Source organism: Argiope bruennichi, chromosome 1 (genome assembly GCF_947563725.1).
Source record: "Argiope bruennichi chromosome 1, qqArgBrue1.1, whole genome shotgun sequence".
NCBI classification, from domain to species: domain Eukaryota; kingdom Metazoa; phylum Arthropoda; class Arachnida; order Araneae; family Araneidae; genus Argiope; species Argiope bruennichi.
In genome coordinates, this window is record NC_079151.1 from 33,821,868 (window position 1) to 33,838,273 (window position 16,406).

A 16,406-nucleotide genomic window follows, 5' to 3' on the forward strand; every position below is an offset into this window, starting at 1 on the left:
CTTTCCAAAATTTCATCAATATCTGACTAATCTAAGTTACCATTTTGTATCATGATCACTTTCCAAAATTTCATCAATATCTGACTAATCTAAGTTACCATTTTGTATCATGATCACTTTCCAAAATTTCATCAATATCTGACTAATCTAAGTTACCATTTTGTATCATGATCACTTTCCAAAATTTCATCAATATCTGACTAATCTTAGTTATCATCATTTTTACTATTAATAAGAGCACTTTTGAGAAGATTTCTTAATCTCTGTTGTTCCTGTTCGTACACCCTTATAGCTCTAACATTAAAAGAATCTGAAATGCTATTACATGCAGGGGTCAGTTTGAACCCCAGCCTCTCAGTAAAAAAATGCGATACAATGTGTCTTTGATGACTGTTGCACTGATCATCTTCTTCAAGCTCCCCCATGAAAATATAAGAAGTAACAGGTGTAAACTTTTATAAATTCCTAGAATTTTGAACAAAAAGGAACGAATAAGGTGAAAAAAACACTTGCACGTGTTGACGGACTAAACAGATGAGGAGGCGGTCTTTTATGAAAGATGTCTTTCAGAGTGATACAGTAGGAATGGAGTAATCAGATGCGTTTATAATTAAGATTGTGCGTAATGGTTTGGTTATATGAACGTCCCGTTTGAAGCAACACTAGGGCTATTTTGGGACGGACCTCGTCATTTTGAACCACGGCCATATGACAAGGACGACACCTGAGCTGGCGCCCCCCTCTTCTCACCACACCAGCGGGAGGACGTTTGGTCATAACGGATTAAACGCACAACAGACCCTCTTACACGACGGTTCTCCGGTGGAATTGGGTCACGAACCTAAAACCCTCCGGTTCCGAAGCCGAGACCTTACCACCAGGCCACCGCGGCCATCGAAAAAATTGTGCGTAAAGAACTAATGTTGGATATTGACATACTATTCCCAGAAGTACAGTATTCTATGGATGTACTGTTCATTCATAAGCCCCTTAAAACAAAGACTCAAGTAAACAAGATCAATAATCAATTACATATGTAAATGAGTAAAATTTATTTTCCTCTTTAGGGTTCCATTGAGTTTGCCACTTAGAGTAAATATTTGTTATAACATGCTTTTTGAGATAGTTAAAAGAAACAGAAGATCTTCAGCTATTAGTGACAAATTTCGTTAAATTATCAGCTAGTTCTTAAGTGTTCCTACAAGGTGAGCTATTGATACAATTATAATATTTCTTATTTGGCAAACACACACACACACACAAAAACATTTTTGATAATTATTTTACCATTGTAATCATTATAATTTTATGTCGTAAAGAATTTCATTTGGTTGGCTTGAATTAAATATTTTATAACCACAAAATACCGAGAAATTCCACGAACTAATTCACTGCTTCAGAAAATTATATCCCCCATTGTATAACATCGTAATTTAAAAACTTCTAACTCCTGAAATTGCAGCCTTCAGCCTTATCCTAATTAAGTTGCACACATAATTTTTATGGTCACTGATTTAAAAGTAATGCATGACAAATGGGATATTCTCAAACGTGAGGAGACAAATGTTGAAAATAAAACCGTCGTTTCATTAACTGTAAACCACAAGAACCTGAAAATGATCTAATTGCTAATCCTGTCAGAGTTGTAATTGTATGAAGCGTCGTCGTTGATCTGATGAACACGACGCAACTGCGACACGAATTAATTTCACGTAAATAACTCGACAGAAACGAAATTTGCATACGTTGTTTCAAATCTAATTTTCCCATCTTGCTCGTTTGGGCAGAAACATTTCAGGCATTTTATGGTAATTAGCTAATATTATATGATAATGGGTAATACACGTAATAGGGCATTGTTATTAGAATCGCATTGTGTGTTACGAGTAGGAACTGTGTTAATGATTCAATGTTCCTTTTTTTTCAATTTTGGATTTCCGTGCATTTATCTGGTAATATTGAAACAGAGGTTATGTTTATGCAATTTAAAATACAATTGTAATATTTTATTTTTATTAAAATTTTAAGCTGTTTTAATTAAATTATTTGTTGACAAGATTCTAAATTAACATTGTGAATGAATGTGACATGATCTTGACAAATCAGAATAATATTTTAAAATTAAAATTCTAAATAAATTGTTTTTTACTATATTATAAATTCACACAAAAATTACACATTTTTATAATGATTTCAAAATCGTTTAATTAGTACTTAAAATGCAAAGACTATCTTTTTAATGTTCGGTTTTATAATCTTTATTTTGGACTATGAATCTGATATAACTACCTGTCGGTCTATCCATTCACATATATTTTTACAGTGCTTGACTGAAAGATAGAAATTTTGGAATTTCAACTTCGATTTAATAGGAATAATTTTCATATAAAGAATAAGCGATAGGAGATGCACCACTCTACATAGCGATACAAGAGCAAAACGGACAGAATTTTTTCCCTTCAGTGATTTTACTATAAGGTTTTTTGATAGGGATTCATTGACACGTGTAAACTTAGGAAAAGGAATCTTAGGTATCTTTAAAAGAATGTTATAAATAATAGAGATTTTTATCTCTTCACTCTGAGCGTGAAAAAGTGCTGAAGTCGTCAATTTTCTAGAGCGTGTGTTAAAAATAATTGAATACAAAGTGGGAATTGGATCAAGAAATAAGATAACATTTTAGAATGAAGTTAATATGGGTTAAATTAAGATAAAGATTAAGAAATTTAAAATTTAATTTAAATTTCATTATATATATATATATATATATATATATATATATATATATATATATATATATATATATATATATATATATATATATATATACGCTTAAATATTAGATGCAAAACTTTGTCTCTATAATATATTGAGTTGATTTTAACATTTTTTCCAGTTCTTCTTATAATTCCCCACTACAGGAGAATCCTGCTACAATCACAAACCCCTTACTGAGATTTTCATTGCATTGATAAAAAAATGTTTGTTAATTTTTTTTTCTTCATTTTTGATAATAAATAAACTATTTTTCTTGCGATTATTTAAGTAAAGCCGTGCTTCATCGAGTCACAATGTGTTTTTGTTTATCTTTTGTTAAATACATGCATCGTTATAGTTTTCATACATGGCTCTACAAAGTGTTCTGCCTTGAACCACATGCCGCAGCAAAAATTTGGGAATATTAAGTTTTCAATTTTTTTTTTATTCGCAAATCTTAATTTATTGCTACAGACGCCTTTAAAGACTTTGAATTGATGAATTTTCTTCTGTTATCAGTGATTTCATTTTAGAAATATTTAAAACAGTAAACATCTATTTTTCGATATTTTTTTTTTTTTTTTGCTATGTAGAATCAATTATTAATGGTTTATTCCTTTACAATTAATACGGTGGTATATTTTGCATATAGAAATATTAATATCATAAATCAAAACTTTTTAAATTATAGTATATGTCAATTTAAAAGGGAAAACACACCTTAATTTGTTTACATGCGATATTTTGAAAGAAGAATAAATTCAAAAGTACCAGACGATATTTTTCATTTCAGTATATGGTGGGAATTTTTGTTCTGAAGCATTTTACTTTTTTAATATTTTTTTTTTGAAATCATTCTAAATGTCTGTAAATAATCTCTTTATTTCTTAAGAATAGTTTTTAATCACTTGGTATAAATGATACTTGAAAAAGAATCTTCTTTCATTCTTTCTTCTTAATGAAAACTAATATATCGAAGATTTCAAAATAGCATAAATGACTGCATAAGGATTTAAACGCATCTAATTTTTTTTTCTATATTGATATTCTGAAAAAAACGTGAAAAATGTTCTGTATTTTCAAAACATGAATTTAAGTAAAAAAAATGAATGATTTAATTCTTTTATTTCGTCTATTTTTCAATTTATTTTATTTTTCACCTTTTTTAAGCTTAGAAAGATGGCAAGCGAAAGCTTTAAAAAATGTTGTTGACAATAAAGGTTTTAAATTTATCAGTACTGTGAACATAAAAATAAATTTAAAAAAATTAAATGGAATGAATTTAATAATTTTTTATCAATATTTGATTTAAAAAATTAAACCGCGTCGCAATTACTAATCTGTACCAGACGAGTTTTTATGTTAATTAATTTCATTTTATTGTTTTCTTATTTCATTGTTCATTTTTATTTAAAAATTTAGATGTTGAAGAACTAATTAGTTTCTTATCAAGGAGTTATAACAAACAAAGTGACAAGCGACAAAAAAAGGATTAATGTTTTACCAAAATATATTAGACATTATTTCTTATTATGACTTTTTTTATTTAAAAAAATCAAGTGACAAGGAATTAAAATTTTTACCACATATTTTGGTTGATATAAAGCTAATAAAAGTAAATGATGGATTTACAAAATACTTTCTTAATTTTTTAAGATTGATTTTTGAAATAATTCTTCTTAACAAGATTGCATGTTGCCATTTAGGTAAATAGATTTTACCTGAAAAAAATCGATTATTCAAAATATTAACGATAAACATAACCATTTTATTAATTTTTAGTTAAAAATGTATCAATCTTTTAAATATTGTAAAACAAAATAGATAGCTTATGGACTTTTAAGAAAAAAAATAAATTGTTCCAAATATTTGAAAAATTCGTTGTTTAAGTCATTATTGCTTTTAGGCTGACAAAATTGCAGTTTTGTTGCCTTAAATTGAAAGTGTTAAAATTTAGATTATAGCTAAAGTATAACCATATGGTAACCCTGCTTATTTGATGAGTCAGCCATTGGTAAATTCTTCGGTATTGAAGTTTCAGTAAAATATTTGATTAAAGTGAATTTTTAAAAGACGATACAATAACAGATAATTTAATTTCAGATAATTCAGATTTCTAATAAAGATATTTTTATATATAATAATTATTATTAAAATTTAACTCATAAATAATGATTTATAATTTGAAATAGCTTTCTTTAAAATCTTTTTACTGTTATTTTCCTTCGTAAACAAAATTTTTTGTTAATATAATCTAAAGGGTGTGTGAAAATATAACATAAATATCTTTCACTGAATTTTAGCTCATTATTATAATTATTAAAAAGAATAGAGCTTTTTTCTTAACTAAAAGGATTTTCCCACAAATGAAGCACTCATTAAGTAAAAGGAAATGTCAAAAGAATTAAAATTTTATCTTAATAATAAGTACTATCTTGTTTTCACAATTTAAGCTCAGTATTAATTAGACAAATTAGTGTCACCTTATAGTTCAGTGGTAGCGTCAGCACGCATACCATGTGTATCTACGCTGTTTTGCGAGTACGATATTAAATGTGTTTTTTCCCTAAAAAATTAAATAAATAAATAATATTTCCAAGTTACTTGATTAAAATCCATAAATGTAATTAAAAAATTAAATTATTATTTGAAAACTTCAATAAATCAATTGATAGCAGAAAGTAGAAAAATTTTATTTAAATACTAGTCCCTTTTAGCGACCAGCTAGCTTGCCGGGATGAAAAGACACTTAAATTTTCAATTAGATATTTTAAGTATATTGATTTTTATTTTTCTTATGCAAAATATTTTAATTTTTAAATTTTGATAGTTATATAACTCATACTATTTTAGAAACATTTCACCTTTCTGTTCATTGTACTTTGCATTATCCTATTTATTTTCTTTATAAGCCCCCAAATTTGAATTTAAATTTCAAACTAAATTGATCAAACTTCATTTAAAACATTTTTTTTTTGATGAAACCAAGCATATATATTTTTTAAAATTATGAATGAAGAAATTAAAGTCATTCAGCAGGGCAGCCTTGTATGTATAATATAATTCTTTTCAAATTTATATAATTTCAAATTTATAAAATTTATAAATATATACGATTTATAAAGGATAAGAGATAAGCTTATCTGGATCATTGCGCAATTCAGTTTTCAGTTTTACTTTCAGGGGTATTTAAAGAAATGTAATTAAAAATAATTTATTTTGTTTCAGTCAAGAAATATGCTTTGAAAAAGGATTTGTTCAATCTTTTTGTCCTATGTGCTATATTCAGTAAAACCTTCTTGCAACTTGCAAAAAAGTTTCAATCTTCTGAAACCAAATCTGACCGAGTTATGAATGTCCCTGTTTTAGGATATCCAATTATTTCATTATTTTAGGCCAACAGAATTTCAGGAAACTGCTGATTGATATATCTTCTTCAGGACAAAGTGGTCTAACATTGCGCATTTTTATTAATAATGATACTTAGAGTTTCTTATTAAAATCAGTTTTTGTCGTAAAAAATTGAATTTTTTTATTAGACTCACTAGAATTTTATATTTCATTAAATATGATTCAGTGGACTGAAAGTCTGCATAAAAAATCGAAATCATGTAATTCATCAAAGCATTTGTTACTCAGTCAAACTAAAAAAGAACGATAACTATGCTCTTATTATTATTCTTATTAGATATGTATCATTATTCACATAAAGAGGGTATAACTAATTTAAATTGAATATAAAAGTTATAAAAACAAAAAATAGGCATATTAATTATTGAATTTTCATTTTCCAAAATATTGGAACAACTGATCGAATGTTTCAACCATTTTGTAGAACATTTAAAAATCGAAAATGAAAAAGATATCTTGTTGATATATATAAAGATATCTGCATAGCATTAAGTGAAAAAAAAAAGATTTATTAAAAGAAATGATAATTATAAATTCTAATTTTCTTTTCTTTTATACATCCGAAATAAAAAGTCTGTTATGCAAAGACTTGCATTTTGTTCAAATTTTAACACACACACAGATACTCGCACGCACGCACGCACACACGCACGCAACCTTTATTATAAGTAAAGATAAAGATGCAAACGATAAATTATGCAAAAACAAATTCATTTTATTAATATTAAACTAATTAAATTCATATATAAATATTTGTTGTGGTGCATTTTTAATATCGTTTGATCTTAGAAAAACAGTAAATAAAACAAAAAAGAAGCATAACTTTTAAATGATGAAAGAGCTTGACATTTTCATTTAATTCCTATTGCTATTAATTGTACATTCTCTTAAATATTCCACTTTTCATAAATCATAAAAAGGAATAAAAATTAACTGAAATGGCTAATGAAGTTGTTTTTATGCAGTCAATTAAAACAAAAGTCTTTATTTCGGAGTCGTCTCTCCCTACGGACCTCTATAAAGTGTAACAAAGCGAAAACAATCGAATGTTTGTTGCTTTCAATTAGTTGTGTTTTGGCTAATCCGTTTCTTACGGTTAATTTAACCGAAACTAATGCTAAAATGAAGTAAAACACAAAAACAACCGCTCTGCGAGAATAATTCTTACTTTCTGCTGGAAAAGCTGTGTTTGCAACATTTAATTAATTTAGTTGGAATTTGAAGTACTTTGTCTAGTGATTAAATAATGTTTGTTAAAGGAAGTGTAGTATCATAAAATTAACTGCGACGGTTTTTAATGTTTGAAGAATTTTAAAATGAATTTTTGTTGTAGTTTTATTTTATTTTGTTTGTTTCATAAGTAAGAGGCTTACATTGTTAGATAAACAATAGAATATTATACATATTTCTCTGAAAAGAAGCAATTTGGGTATTGAATTTTTCATTTCAACTAATACTAAATTTACATAAAACGTAATCTCTATCATTTACTGCATTAGTTGATAAAATAATTAATAAAGTGGTTTTAAGAATAAAATAAATGTTTGGTATTTATTTTACAGAATTTATCACCATAGGCCTTTAAAAGAATAATAACAAGATTTAAAACTTTTTTTTATCCTTTTCATTGGTATTTACAAATGTCGTGATATGTTTTTAAAAACAACCTTAACATGTTGGTAAGGCTGCATTTACCGACATAAAATATTAATAATTATGTTAGTTAATGAATGAGCAATAATACATAATAGGTTAGAAAATTTAGTTCCCTTTAAAAGATTAAATCTATCTATATTTGTCAGAAGCAAAGATTATATTTTCAAGTCGAAAGCTACAGCATCTAAAAAACGAATACACACAAGTAATTTTTCGTATACTGTGAGAGTTCTAGCCTGGAAATCTGTTAAACACATAAATATATTTATATAAAGTCAATGAAAGCAATATAAATTTCGCGTTAGTTTTATGGCAATTTGTTATTTCTAAATAACATAAAGTAGCAGATCCAATTTAATATTATTTCAATTAAATTATCATCGTTCATCAATATTGTTTTTTTTTGTTTTTTTTTAAAAACTTTTGATCGGCTTCCGTAGGATATCAAGGACTACACCTGAATTGATAAAGTACTCTCCATATTTTCACACCTGATTAATGTCTAAATGTTTCAATTAAATGTGTAATATACATAAAAACAAATGAAAATCTATGACTAGAACAGTGAGGTACCTTTTCAGATCGAATCCTTCCATATAATCAAAGGTGCTTAATAATTTTTATGTGTGCGATAAATCAATCCGAAAACATTGCTTTTCTGAGGTCTTTGTTGAGCTCATTAACTTCGGAATTAATTTTTAAAAATTCCTCAAGTTCCCGTTTTAAATGTCAAGCGATGGCGCATACACATTTGACGCACTACAAATGACTGTACTTGTTTTTTAAAGTAGTTGTATCAAAAATGTTTGTTTTCAGTCAGTTGAAAAGAAGAAAGACTTATAAATTATACTCGATTTTCTTGTTCATACTATGAAGTACCTGCCATCAGTTAACACCTCAGAAATGAGGATGAGAATCTGCCGGTATGATGGTTGGTTCTCGCCACTCGAGGGGGTGCAGAAATGGTGGGGGTCGGCTATATCCTATCGATGATGGGACGTGTTTCTCACGGAAAGGGTTGCACCGTGGCCGGTGATGGCCCTTAGGATTCAACTAGAGTTCCCGACAGTGTTGACAGTCCAGTCATTCAAGTTTAAACCGAATGCCTTTAATTAGGCGGGGAGGAATAGCCTGTATTATTATATTATGAAGCACAAAGAGCTCATATGCGAGATCTAAAAATAAGGATCTGAGTACTTGTGACAATCTTGATTTTACCAATGTACCGCAATTTTTTATTTGGAATTGAGATATCTTTGTTAAATAATATGTCTGATATTTTTTTTTGGGGGGGGGAGGATCATTCCAGCTGCTTTCTTTAAAAAAAAAGTTTGGAAAAAATGGTAAATATTTTTGTTTATTTTTGTGTTTAAGCCGTGATTGATTCTGGAAGTTAAGAGCTACGGAGATAACTTTAATTTGTATGATACTAAATCGGAAATCCATTAATGTAGATAGATGCTATATTTAACACGTTATTTATAATTTTTAGATAAAGTCTGCTTCACATTGACAAACTAAGCATTTCCACCGAAAAATTGTTATAAAAAAACAAGATCACTAGACAAACTTTCCTTATATTAATGATATGTGTGTGTCTCTGCGTGAGTGCGTATGTGTATTCGCACGGTATAGGTCAAACCATTTCATCTAGATTAAAATTTAATTTTAATTAATTAAAATTAATCGAGATTTTGGAATCTTTCTGAGATAACTTCCTAAAAATCTTATTTATTATCATATTAAAAATCTAAAAAAAAAAATCTTTTTAGTGATACATTGTGCAAATGTTTCTAAAATTTGACTGATTTAAAAAAATCATTTCTATGTCTTATTTTCAAAAATATATTACATTGTTGCACAGAAATTCCAATTTTTTTTATTGTTCCATAAAATATTTAATCACGTGGTTTTCTTCCAATATTGAAAGCTAAAGAAGTAGAGTTATGTTTAATATCTGTGTAATATATAAATGAAATAAGAAAATGAAGTTATAGTATCGCGAATGTTTGAACTTAGATTACTCAGGAAACTGCATTTTCAATAGTACTATGATATGATGGGACTTAACTCTATTAGCATGGTTGATGCACGCATTGGACAGAACAGGTGCAAGGCTATTCAATTAACATGGCTTTAATTTCTGTCATTCATGCTTGAAAATATATTCGAGTAGGAATTACGAAATTATGTATGACAGATTTAATTGGAAGTAAATACAACTAATATTCCTGGTTAAGCAGCTGTTCATGAAAAATGGCCAATTATAAATAAGCTCACAAATATATTCGCAAAATTTAATAATATGACGAAAATCGTCTTTCACATGCTTATTTTGAAGAATTTAAAACCATGTTTAAATTTGTTTTAATTGTTGGTTTATTAAAAAACACATATCCTCTCAAAAAATTTGTAGCACAAAAGTTTATATAATACATGGAAAAATGTAATTTTCTAACTTATAGGATATGATAAAATGGTTTTACACAAAACTAACATAATTTTTTAAAAATTGATTCAGCAAAATTTTCACACAATATGTAGTTTTAAAATATTATAAATAAACTTTCACCATTAATAAATTATGCATTGATGTAAGTGGAATACATTTTTGAAGCATTAATTTTATTAAGTTTCGCTACTGATTGTTAAACGGCATAATATTATTCAACTAATTCTATGAATCCTATCAAGAGAAATCTAAAAATAGTTTCCAAAAATAGTTTCAGTTTGTTCAAGAATTGTAATTTTTTAAACTTTTAATAGTTCCAAAGAATGCTTTCATTAACAAAAATTTAAATTAAACTAATTGAGTTAAGGTATAATAATTTTTCGTTATGAAAGTATAAAAGAGATACTATAGATTCTATAAATTTGACCTGGCCATTTGAAACCTTTATAAGAATGATAAAAATGGATTTTGAAACGACGTACTTCGTTACAAACTTTAATACATGCCGTATTCTAAAAAAGGAGTCACCGCGGTCCTGCCATAGCATTCGGAGTAATTCGACAATAGTGAACAGCGTTGTGACAGGACTTTAGTTGAGTACTAATGGCAATCACCATTTTTCCCGTAGGGAAGTAGGTCCCATCATCGGAGTGAAGGCAACTCATCCCCACAACTCACTTTACCCAGCAATGATTATGGAAAACGGAATCGATCATGAATTGTAGATCCAAATCTCCCAATGCTCTCTAAACTGAAATCTTTTAATGCGTTAACAAATAATTCTCAAATAAAATGTCATTAGCTTACATTTATAACTTGTATTTATTTTATATGAATTCTGACTTTAATTCGTTAAAGGAATTTAATTATTGCGGCAATTGTAAAAAAGTTACAATGTTTAAAGTTTTATGATTCTAATAGATGCAAGGAAAAAAATAGCAAATAAATTCCAATCCAACAGCGCAGAAAAATGAGTCTTTCACTTAAAAATAAATTATTCAGCGGGTTTTATTTTATAGAAGAGAAGTTAACTTTTTTTTTTTTTTGCCTTTTTTCAATCTAAAACAATTTTTGGATTGCGGTTGAGTAATTTTATGTACAAATATTTGGTTTGTTGATAAACTAAAACCTTTCTTTTGCCAGCTTTGAGAAGTTGTCGGGCAAGGAGCCAACGCTGCACTCAATATACATACTTCAGAAATGCAGAACTTTATTTCCTATCAGAAGGGAAACAAATATCACGGGTTTAAAAAATTATTATTTATAAAGAATGGAAATCTTGATGGTTTGATTAATTTACTTTTTTATAAAATACCTTAAGAATTTCATTAAGAATTTTATAACTTTAAGAAATTTTCGTACGCATATAAATTTATTTTGAGTATCTCGGAAACGACTCTAATGATTTAGATCAAATTTTATTTTTAGATAAGGTTTTGCTTTTTAATTTCTTTTATATAGGTATCTTTTTTGAAAAAAATCTATTATACATCAAAAAACACATACATTTTTTTTATAACTAACTATTAGTATAAGTATATTCAACTTACACTTCGAAGTGTGGGCCGTGAAGTATAGTGGTCAGAACAACATGATTGACGCGACTGTTGGGGGCCTCGATTCGAATCGCGTCTTTTGCTTTATTTTTTTACTTACGTATTTACATTTAATATTTTTGCTTTTTTAGTTTATATATATAAATTAACATTTAATATATAAGTGTCTTTCTTGAAAAAAAAATGGGATTTTACACACACACATACACACACACACACACACACACACACACACACACACACACACACACACACACATACACTCACACACACATACAAGAAAAAACATTTTTTATAAGTAACTGTTAGAGCCTTTTTCTATCTGCTCTCATGCTGACAATGTCATATAACGCCATTTCGGACCCGATCTCATCATGGTAAAACTCAGTACAAGTTCAAAAAGATAAATAACGATAGATAAACCTAAAATTAATATTGTAATATAGCAAATTGTTTCGAATGACACGTTAGACTAAATGCATTCATGATTTTTTAAATTTAAATGACGAGTTCATATGTAGGTAAGATGGAAAAATATTTTTTGTGTAATCGGTATGTGATTTGTATCTAAATATTTTCTCAAAAGAAAACCCTGCTGAGAGATGCTTGGTTTTTCCAGATCTTTTACTACATTTCAATTTACCCAATCTTAAAAACAGACATAGTTGAAACCTCAAAATTTCTACATGAAAAAATATTTTCTTCTTTCTCATGCCACTATTAGACAGAATCAGTAGTCCATTTCGACAGCCCATGGAGCAATCTTTTCTTGTTTCATTAGGAAAAATATTATGGTGTTACATAAAATGAAATAGTTCTGTATTAGTGATAAAGCTATCGATCAGGTGATTAGAATGCTGGCTGATTAGCTCGGGTAAGCAAAGGAATTCTTAAGATTTAGGGGTAAGCAGTAGTATCTATCTTCAGTACACAAAAGAAAATAAAAAAATTCTATTGTTGTAAAATTTATATCATCGTATGGAAAATTCCAAAGACGAATTTTGAAGCCAAAGTACTAACTACAATTTCTTTGTTTCTTACCGAATATTTATTTATTATTTAGAATAAATATTCTTAAATTATAAAATCAAATAGGTTCTAGGATATGGGAATCACTTGGATAAACATTTGTGCAGTGGAATCTTCCACTAAACATTTTTCATCTCGTTTCGTAGACAATTTAATAATTTTTTAATGTTTAAATTTTTCATATTAAAAATGAATGATCAACTATTTTAAATTAAATTTCTCTGGACTAAACATTAATTCGTGTTTCATTATTTTACCCATTTTTCTGACTTAGGAATCACAAGCAGAAATGCTTAAGGGGGACAAAAATAGGAAAAAGGTAGCCAAGAAGGGCAGATATTGGAACTCATAATATATATTTCAATTCAAAGCTTTTTTTATCTGTTCAAAGGAAAAAAATTGGTTTAAATATTTCTAAAATTATTTCATTAAGGTAGAGATGGGAAACTAGGGATAACCCCAGAAGCCATTTTTAGAGGTGTTGCAGAAATAAATAAATAAACATTATTTTATTTCTAGAATATATGAGCCAATAATTTCTTTTATGAAGTTATATCTCATTAAAATATCACTAGGATAGGATTTGTAGAAAGCAAAAGCATTTATGATATCAGAAGTTTTAATTCATTTTGCTTAACTCACCAGTTGGAAGCAACACAAGTGCTACTTTGATAGAAATCGGATTATAGAATCATTCTTAGTAATATTAAACATTACGCAGATAACGAGGGTTACATCTGGGCTGGCACTCGTTTTTTTTTTTATAACGAGGACAGAGACTTTCCTAACACTCATTTATCAAAATTACGTACCATATTAACTCAAAATGTGTCCCCACAACGTCAGATTTGACGTGTACCAAACCAAAATACAAAATATACCCCCGGGGAAATCGGGTTTCGAACTCTTTGACTTCGAAGCTGAGTTCTTATCATTAGACCTACTACCGGCTTATATAATTTATCATAAAACTATTAATTAATTAGAAATTTTGTTAAATTTTAATTGTATATTTCAACAAAAACAAACTAATTTTTAATGAAAAAATGAATTAAATGAAGATTTTTGAATATTTTTATAAATTAATGTGCGCTTATTTTGTACAAGTTGTAAAATAATGCATTTCCACATTGTATGGGATCTGTGGAGTAAAATTTTGTTCTAATGACATTCTAGAAAATTACTGTTTAATTTATAACGCAATGAAAACATTTAAGAACTAATAATATCTCATTTGAAATTAGAAAAGTCAAAAGAACAATATCGAATACAAAAAAATACTTTGAGAAACGAAAATAAAGCAAAATAATTGTTTGAAACATAAAGCTCAGAAGGATATCTAAAATAATGAGGTATATTCACCGATGAAGACATTTTACAAAATATCAATAACATTATTAAGCTCATATGGTCAAAATAAAATTGTTGCATTTACATGAAGACATAAATTTTAGTAAAATCTCATGTAAAATATAATTAAAAAAATCTACTTTAAAAATATACGGTTTCTACAATAATGCTTTATAATAAAAGAATATCTAAATTATCTTTTCCCAATGAATAAATAAGGAAGAAAATTTACTTCAAAATATTTTAATAATACTTTAACATACACTGAGAAATAACTTTTCAAGTATTTTTTGGTGCTATTTTTTTAATCAATTGTTACTATATTTTACTTATGTATGACAAAATAAAAAAGCTAAAATGGTATATAATAATATTTAACCCCTATTAATAACCTAGTCTAATATATTCTAGTATAATTTACATAAAATTAAAATATGATAACACATAATGTCATTGCCTTTTAACAATAAAAGTAATATCATATATTTAGAGAATACAATAAAATTTTCCATGTTAAATTATTTTTTATAAAACCATTTAAACCATGTAGCATTAAAAATAATTAGGGTCACAACATGAAGAAGTATAACGTATTGACGTTTAACCTCCAATAATGACGTCATCTGATTCAGGTAGAGACTAGAAGCGCTTTTTGTCAAAGTTTACACCCACATTTCAAAACAGTTATGAATTTTTGTGCATGTTTTTTCATCTTGAGTGCACAACTACATCAATTTCATTAAATTGGGAATTTAACATTAGATCTATTTTGATTATATTCTTAAATTTTTATAATTTGGCTAGATTTCACAAGAAAATCAAGACGTAAACTAACACAGTTATTTCCAAATATAATTCGTTAAGATTAATAAACGAATTTCATGTATCAGATAACGTCAGAATAGCATTCTAACTCCAAAGCGTGCATTAAAAGCTAGCGCGAGAGCAGGTTTGTTGTTTAATGCATTTTGAAAGAAAGTAAAATGTAATCTTAAACATACATGCACTATCTGAATGAAACGAAACACCACCAATTTTTTTGGATGAATAAACTGGTCGCCCAAGCCGGCTGATGATAAAGTACAAAGATTCTTCAATATTTATTCGGGCCACATGCACGCATACACACAGTACAGCTACTTCAGTTCAGCACATTTCAGAAATGATCTAAAGTCTTCTTCAGTTTTCTGATCCCATGCCAGATAGCGCACGAAACAATAGCTGAAACGAACGAGAATGCCACGCGGAACGGCCTGCAATCCCCCCCACCCCATCCCCTTTTCGAAAACAACAAAACAAACATAACAAAGGCGCGTTACGCATGAGGAATGAAAATAAAAAATAAAATAATAACAAACACACTTACTGAAACAAAGTTACGAAACAAGCCGGGGCGAACTTTCCCTTTTCTTCGCCATCCCGCTATCGTGCTTCGAAAATAACAATGCCAAACGATTTTTTTTAAAAAAAAGAAGAGCAAAACGAAAATAAACAATAGTACGCAATAGAACGCGAAGATACAACAACGGTCCTTGCCCAAGTTTATAGTTTGTGACGAGTTTTAAAAGAAAGAAAAAGAAGAAAAAAAAAGTCATCTACTGTCAAAACTCCACCCCCGCTCCGGCACGAATCGGTTGACTTTGCGACCTTCTCATTGTTAAGCTAAAAAGAGATGCTGATGTCCCACAGTAAACGAGTAAGAGGAGAGAGAGACACTCACCTGGGGTGCGCTGCCATTAGCGGGTTGCTCTTGGAATGAGAGCGAGTGTCGGCCGGGGGACTGACTGAAGCAGGGCAGGTTGCGGCTGCATCACCTGCGCACGCGTCGGATCATCGCAGCGGAGGCTAGGTTAAAAAAGGAGTCAGAGACACGGAGCAGCGCCTAGGGGGAGGACGGCGCGCGCTCGTGCTCCTGGATTTCTGGGGTTGTTAGGTGGTATGTGCGTTGGGGGTGGGGGTGCAGATCAGAGGTTTATAATAAGCTAAATGCGATATTTTTGTTAAAAAATGCGTAATCAAAAATCCCTTTTTTATCATGAATACCCTTTTAATTAAGCATCTCTTTTTAGTCGAAAGCAATATAAAACAGTATCAGAATATATTTTACGAGCAAATCAAAGTAAAATTATAAGAATTGCAGTTTTATTGAATGTTAGTCGCTTTTAGCGACCAGCTGTTTCTCTGGAAGGAATGCT

General features: G+C 28.7%; 1 protein-coding gene across 2 annotated transcripts in view; it reads right to left on the minus strand.

Moving 5' to 3' along the window:
* The window catches only part of LOC129964762 (insulin-like growth factor-binding protein complex acid labile subunit), a 177,794-nt gene extending 161,738 nt beyond the window's left edge, over window positions 1-16,056 (minus strand). The window contains exon 1 of one of the 2 annotated variants that reach the window (XM_056079128.1): window positions 15,932-16,056. The gene's annotated coding sequence lies outside the window, so the exon portion shown is untranslated. Of the gene's footprint in view, window positions 1-15,212; window positions 15,352-15,931 lie in introns of those variants that run through there. The other variant, XM_056079129.1, reaches the window with a different exon arrangement.
* Window positions 16,057-16,406: the final 350 nt, after the last annotated feature.